This window comes from Anopheles funestus, chromosome 3RL, assembly GCF_943734845.2.
Source record: "Anopheles funestus chromosome 3RL, idAnoFuneDA-416_04, whole genome shotgun sequence".
Lineage (NCBI taxonomy): Eukaryota > Metazoa > Arthropoda > Insecta > Diptera > Culicidae > Anopheles > Anopheles funestus.
In genome coordinates this window covers 6,604,771-6,611,132 of record NC_064599.1, presented here as the reverse complement: position 1 = coordinate 6,611,132, position 6,362 = coordinate 6,604,771, and the positions used below count along the sequence as shown (strand labels likewise).

At 32.6% G+C, this 6,362-nt stretch overlaps 1 long non-coding RNA gene across 1 annotated transcript in view; it reads left to right on the top strand.

Annotated features, from left to right (window-relative positions):
- Positions 1-868: 868 nt before the first annotated feature.
- The window catches only part of LOC125772301 (uncharacterized), a 43,255-nt gene continuing 37,761 nt past the window's right edge, over positions 869-6,362 (top strand). The window contains exons 1-4 of the long non-coding RNA XR_007419458.1: positions 869-1,404; positions 1,928-2,117; positions 4,065-4,254; positions 4,777-4,966. This is a non-coding gene — a long non-coding RNA (uncharacterized LOC125772301). The remainder of the gene's footprint in view (positions 1,405-1,927; positions 2,118-4,064; positions 4,255-4,776; positions 4,967-6,362) is intronic.

The following is a 6,362-nucleotide window of genomic DNA, read 5'->3' as shown; positions in this document are numbered from 1 at the left end:
CTTTCTGCTGAGTGGAATATCACCAACGATTCAATGAAATTCTTTGAAAAAATATATAATTTATTTGTCTAAACGTTTTTCGATCCTGACAACCATCGTTTGTTTACTATTCCTGCAATCCTGAATCATTCCATAAGATCGGCAATATTTCGAAATTGTTGCTTCAACGTCACCCCGTCACTACATGCTTAGCAATTGTCACGTTTGCGAACGTTAGGAGATTTTCAAATTAAAATTATTATTTTTAATTTTTTTTGTTATTTTGTATGCTTTTTTTAATTTAAAGCATTATTTGAGTGAAAAGAAACTTATTGCAACAAATTCGCATTAAATTATATCACATTTAAAAATTTTGCTAAATTGCTGAAAAATGAAGAAATTTTTACATTTTCTCAAACAGGGTAAGGAACTTGGTTCCTTGAATAACTTCTGGCACAGACATCTGAGGGTATGGCCGTCCATGAAGAAAATGTAGCCATTGATGCCATCTATCGACCACAAGTTAAAGATTGGCGATCCGTTGGATACCGACCGAGTTATAGCCAAAACTTGGCGCAAAAATGAGCCTTATGAAATATTTAAATTTTTATAATTTCTTATTTTTTTTAATTTTTTATTCTTTTTTCACTTTAAAGCATTATTTGAGTGAAAAGAAACTTTTTTCAACCAATTGGCATTAAAAGAAATCAATTTAAATTTTTTTGCAAAATTTCTCAAAAAAATCGTAAGGGGTAAGCCTTATGAAATTTTCGGGTTGAAAATTTTTTTTCAAATTTTTTCTGATTTTTTATTCTTTTTTTAATTTAAAGCATTATTTGAGTGAAAAGAAACTTATTGCAACAAATTCGCATTAAAATATATCACATTAAAAATTTTTGCTAAATTCCTGAAAAATGAAGAAATTTTTACATTTTCTCAAACAGGGTAAGGAACTTGGTTCTTCGAATAACTTCTGGCACAGACATCTGAGGGTATGGCCGTCCATGAAGAAAATGTAGCCATTGATGCCATCTATCGACCACAGGTTAAAGATTGGCGATCCGTTGGATACCGACCGAGTTATAGGCAAAACTTGGCGCAAAAATGAGGAAAATTTTACATTTTCTCAAACAGGGTAAGGAACTTGGTTCCTTGAATAACTTCTGGCACAGACATCTGACGGTATGGCCGTCCAAGAAGAAAATGTAGCCATTGATGCCATCTATCGACCACAGGTTAAAGATTGGCGATCCGTTGGATACCGACCGAGTTATAGGCAAAACTTGGGGCAAAAATGAGGAAAATTTTACATTTTCTCAAACAGGGTAAGGAACTTGGTTCCTTGAATAACTTCTGGCACAGACATCTGAGGGTATGGCCGTCCATGAAGAAAATGTAGCCATTGATGCCATCTATCGACCACAAGTTAAAGATTGGCGATCCGTTGGATACCGACCGAGTTATAGCCAAAACTTGGCGCAAAAATGAGCCTTATGAAATATTTAAATTTTTATAATTTCTTATTTTTTTTAATTTTTTATTCTTTTTTCACTTTAAAGCATTATTTGAGTGAAAAGAAACTTTTTTCAACCAATTGGCATTAAAAGAAATCAATTTAAATTTTTTTGCAAAATTTCTCAAAAAAATCGTAAGGGGTAAGCCTTATGAAATTTTCGGGTTGAAAATTTTTTTTCAAATTTTTTCTGATTTTTTATTCTTTTTTTAATTTAAAGCATTATTTGAGTGAAAAGAAACTTATTGCAACAAATTCGCATTAAAATATATCACATTAAAAATTTTTGCTAAATTCCTGAAAAATGAAGAAATTTTTACATTTTCTCAAACAGGGTAAGGAACTTGGTTCTTCGAATAACTTCTGGCACAGACATCTGAGGGTATGGCCGTCCATGAAGAAAATGTAGCCATTGATGCCATCTATCGACCACAGGTTAAAGATTGGCGATCCGTTGGATACCGACCGAGTTATAGGCAAAACTTGGCGCAAAAATGAGGAAAATTTTACATTTTCTCAAACAGGGTAAGGAACTTGGTTCCTTGAATAACTTCTGGCACAGACATCTGAGGGCATGGCCGTCCATGAAGAAAATGTAGCCATTGGTGCCATCTATCGACCACAGGTTAAAGATTGGCGAGCCGTGGGATACCGACCGAGTTATAGCCAAAACTTGGCGCAAAAATGAGCCTTATGAAATATTTAAATTTTTATAATTTCTTATTTTTTTTAATTTTTTATTCTTTTTTCACTTTAAAGCATTATTTGAGTGAAAAGAAACTTTTTTCAACCAATTGGCATTAAAAGAAATCAATTTAAATTTTTTTGCAAAATTTCTCAAAAAAATCGTAAGGGGTAAGCCTTATGAAATTTTCGGGTTGAAAATTTTGTTTCAAATTTTTTCTGATTTTTTATTCTTTTTTTAATTTAAAGCATTATTTGAGTGAAAAGAAACTTATTGCAACAAATTCCCATTAAAATATATCACATTTAAAAATTTTGCTAAATTCCTGAAAAATGAAGAAATTTTTACATTTTCTCAAACAGGGTAAGGAACTTGGTTCCTCGAATAACTTCCGACACAGACATCTGAGGATATGGCCGTCCATGAAGAAAATGTAGCCATTGATGCCATCTATCGACCACAGGTTAAAGATTGGCGATCCGTTGGATACCGACCGAGTTATAGCCAAAACTTGGCGCAAAAATGAGGAAAATTTTACATTTTCTCAAACAGGGTAAGGAACTTGGTTCCTTGAATAACTTCTGGCACAGACATCTGAGGGTATGGCCGTCCATGAAGAAAATGTAGCCATTGATGCCATCTATCGACCACAGGCAAAGATTGGAGATCCGTTAGATACCGACCGAGTTATAGGCAAAATTTGGTGCGAAAATGAGGAAAATTTTACATTTTCTCAAACAGGGTAAGGAACTTGGTTCCTTGAATAACTTCTGGCACAGACATCTGAGGGTATGGCCGTTCATGAAGAAATGTAGCCATTGATGCCATCTATCGACCACAGGTTAAAGATTGGCGATCCGTTGGATACCGACCGAGTTATAGCCAAAACTTGGCGCAAAAATGAGCCTTATGAAATGTTTAAATTTTTATAATTTCTTATTTTTTTAAATTTTTTATTCTTTTTTCACTTTAAAGCATTATTTGAGTGAAAAGAAACTTATTTCAACCAATTGGCATTAAAAGAAATCAATTTAAATTTTTTTGCAAAATTTCTCAAAAAAATCGTAAGGGGTAAGCCTTATGAAATTTTCGGGTTGAAAATTTTGTTTCAAATTTTTTCTGATTTTTTATTCTTTTTTTAATTTAAAGCATTATTTGAGTGAAAAGAAACTTATTGCAACAAATTCCCATTAAAATATATCACATTTAAAAATTTTGCTAAATTCCTGAAAAATGAAGAAATTTTTACATTTTCTCAAACAGGGTAAGGAACTTGGTTCCTCGAATAACTTCCGACACAGACATCTGAGGGTATGGCCGTCCATGAAGAAAATGTAGCCATTGATGCCATCTATCGACCATAGGTTAAAGATTGGCGATACGTTGGATACCGACCGAGTTGTAGGCAAAAGTTGGCGCAAAAATGAGCCTTATGAAATATTTAAATTTTTATAATTTCTTATTTTTTTTAATTTTTTATTCCTTTTTCACTTTAAAGCATTATTTGAGTGAAAAGAAACTTTTTTCAACCAATTGGCATTAAAAGAAATCAATTTAAATTTTTTTGCAAAATTTCTCAAAAAAATTGTAAGGGGTAAGCCTTATGAAATTTTCGGGTTGAAAATTTTTTTTCAATTTTTTTCTGATTTTTTATTCTTTTTTTAATTTAAAGCATTATTTGAGTGAAAAGAAACTTATTGCAACAAATTCGCATTAAAATATATCACATTAAAAAATTTTGCTAAATTCCTGAAAAATGAAGAAATTTTTACATTTTCTCAAACAGGGTAAGGAACTTGGTTCTTCGATTAACTTCTGGCACAGACATCTGATGGTATGGCCGTCCATGAAGAAAATGTAGCCATTGATGCCATCTATCGACCACAGGTTAAAGATTGGCGATCCGTTGGATACCGACCGAGTTATAGGCAAAACTTGGGGCAAAAATGAGGAAAATTTTACATTTTCTCAAACAGGGTAAGGAACTTGGTTCCTTGAATAACTTCTGGCACAGACATCTGAGGGCATGGCCGTCCATGAAGAAAATGTAGCCATTGGTGCCATCTATCGACCACAGGTTAAAGATTGGCGAGCCGTGGGATACCGACCGAGTTATAGCCAAAACTTGGCGCAAAAATGAGCCTTATGAAATATTTAAATTTTTATAATTTCTTATTTTTTTTAATTTTTTATTCTTTTTTCACTTTAAAGCATTATTTGAGTGAAAAGAAACTTTTTTCAACCAATTGGCATTAAAAGAAATCAATTTAAATTTTTTTGCAAAATTTCTCAAAAAAATCGTAAGGGGTAAGCCTTATGAAATTTTCGGGTTGAAAATTTTTTTCAATTTTTTTCTGATTTTTTATTCTTTTTTTAATTTAAAGCATTATTTGAGTGAAAAGAAACTTATTGCAACAAATTCCCATTAAAATATATCACATTTAAAAATTTTGTTAAATTCCTGAAAAATGAAGAAATTTTTACATTTTCTCAAACAGGGTAAGGAACTTGGTTCCTCGAATAACTTCCGACACAGACATCTGAGGATATGGCCGTCCATGAAGAAAATGTAGCCATTGATGCCATCTATCGACCACAGGTTAAAGATTGGCGATCCGTTGGATACCGACCGAGTTATAGGCAAAACTTGGCGCAAAAATGAGGAAAATTTTACATTTTCTCAAACAGGGTAAGGAACTTGGTTCCTTGAATAACTTCTGGCACAGACATCTGAGGGCATGGCCGTCCATGAAGAAAATGTAGCCATTGGTGCCATCTATCGACCACAGGTTAAAGATTGGCGAGCCGTGGGATACCGACCGAGTTATAGCCAAAACTTGGCGCAAAAATGAGCCTTATGAAATATTTAAATTTTTATAATTTCTTATTTTTTTTAATTTTTTATTCTTTTTTCACTTTAAAGCATTATTTGAGTGAAAAGAAACTTTTTTCAACCAATTGGCATTAAAAGAAATCAATTTAAATTTTTTTGCAAAATTTCTCAAAAAAATCGTAAGGGGTAAGCCTTATGAAATTTTCGGGTTGAAAATTTTGTTTCAAATTTTTTCTGATTTTTTATTCTTTTTTTAATTTAAAGCATTATTTGAGTGAAAAGAAACTTATTGCAACAAATTCCCATTAAAATATATCACATTTAAAAATTTTGCTAAATTCCTGAAAAATGAAGAAATTTTTACATTTTCTCAAACAGGGTAAGGAACTTGGTTTCTCGAATAACTTCCGACACAGACATCTGCGGGTATGGCCGTCCATGAAGAAAATGTAGCCATTGATGCCATCTATCGACCACAGGTTAAAGATTGGCGATCCGTTGGATACCGACCGAGTTATAGGCAAAATTTGGTGTGAAAATGAGGAAAATTTTACATTTTCTCAAACAGGGTAAGGAACTTGGTTCTTCGATTAACTTCTGGCACAGACATCTGAGGGTATGGCCGTCCAAGAAGAAAATGTAGCCATTGATGTCATCTATCGACCACAGGTTAAAGATTGGCGAGCCGTGGGATACCGACCGAGTTATAGCCAAAACTTGGCGCAAAAATGAGCCTTATGAAATATTTAAATTTTTATAATTTCTTATTTTTTTTAATTTTTTATTCTTTTTTCACTTTAAAGCATTATTTGAGTGAAAAGAAACTTTTTTCAACCAATTGGCATTAAAAGAAATCAATTTAAATTTTTTTGCAAAATTTCTCAAAAAAATCGTAAGGGGTAAGCCTTATGAAATTTTCGGGTTGAAATTTTTTTTTCAAATTTTTTCTGATTTTTTATTCTTTTTTTAATTTAAAGCATTATTTGAGTGAAAAGAAACTTATTGCAACAAATTCCCATTAAAATATATCACATTTAAAAATTTTGCTAAATTCCTGAAAAATGAAGAAATTTTTACATTTTCTCAAACAGGGTAAGGAACTTGGTTTCTCGAATAACTTCCGACACAGACATCTGCGGGTATGGCCGTCCATGAAGAAAATGTAGCCATTGATGCCATCTATCGACCACAGGTTAAAGATTGGCGATCCGTTGGATACCGACCGAGTTATAGGCAAAATTTGGTGTGAAAATGAGGAAAATTTTACATTTTCTCAAACAGGGTAAGGAACTTGGTTCCTTGAATAACTTCTGGCACAGACATCTGAGGGCATGGCCGTCCATGAAGAAAAT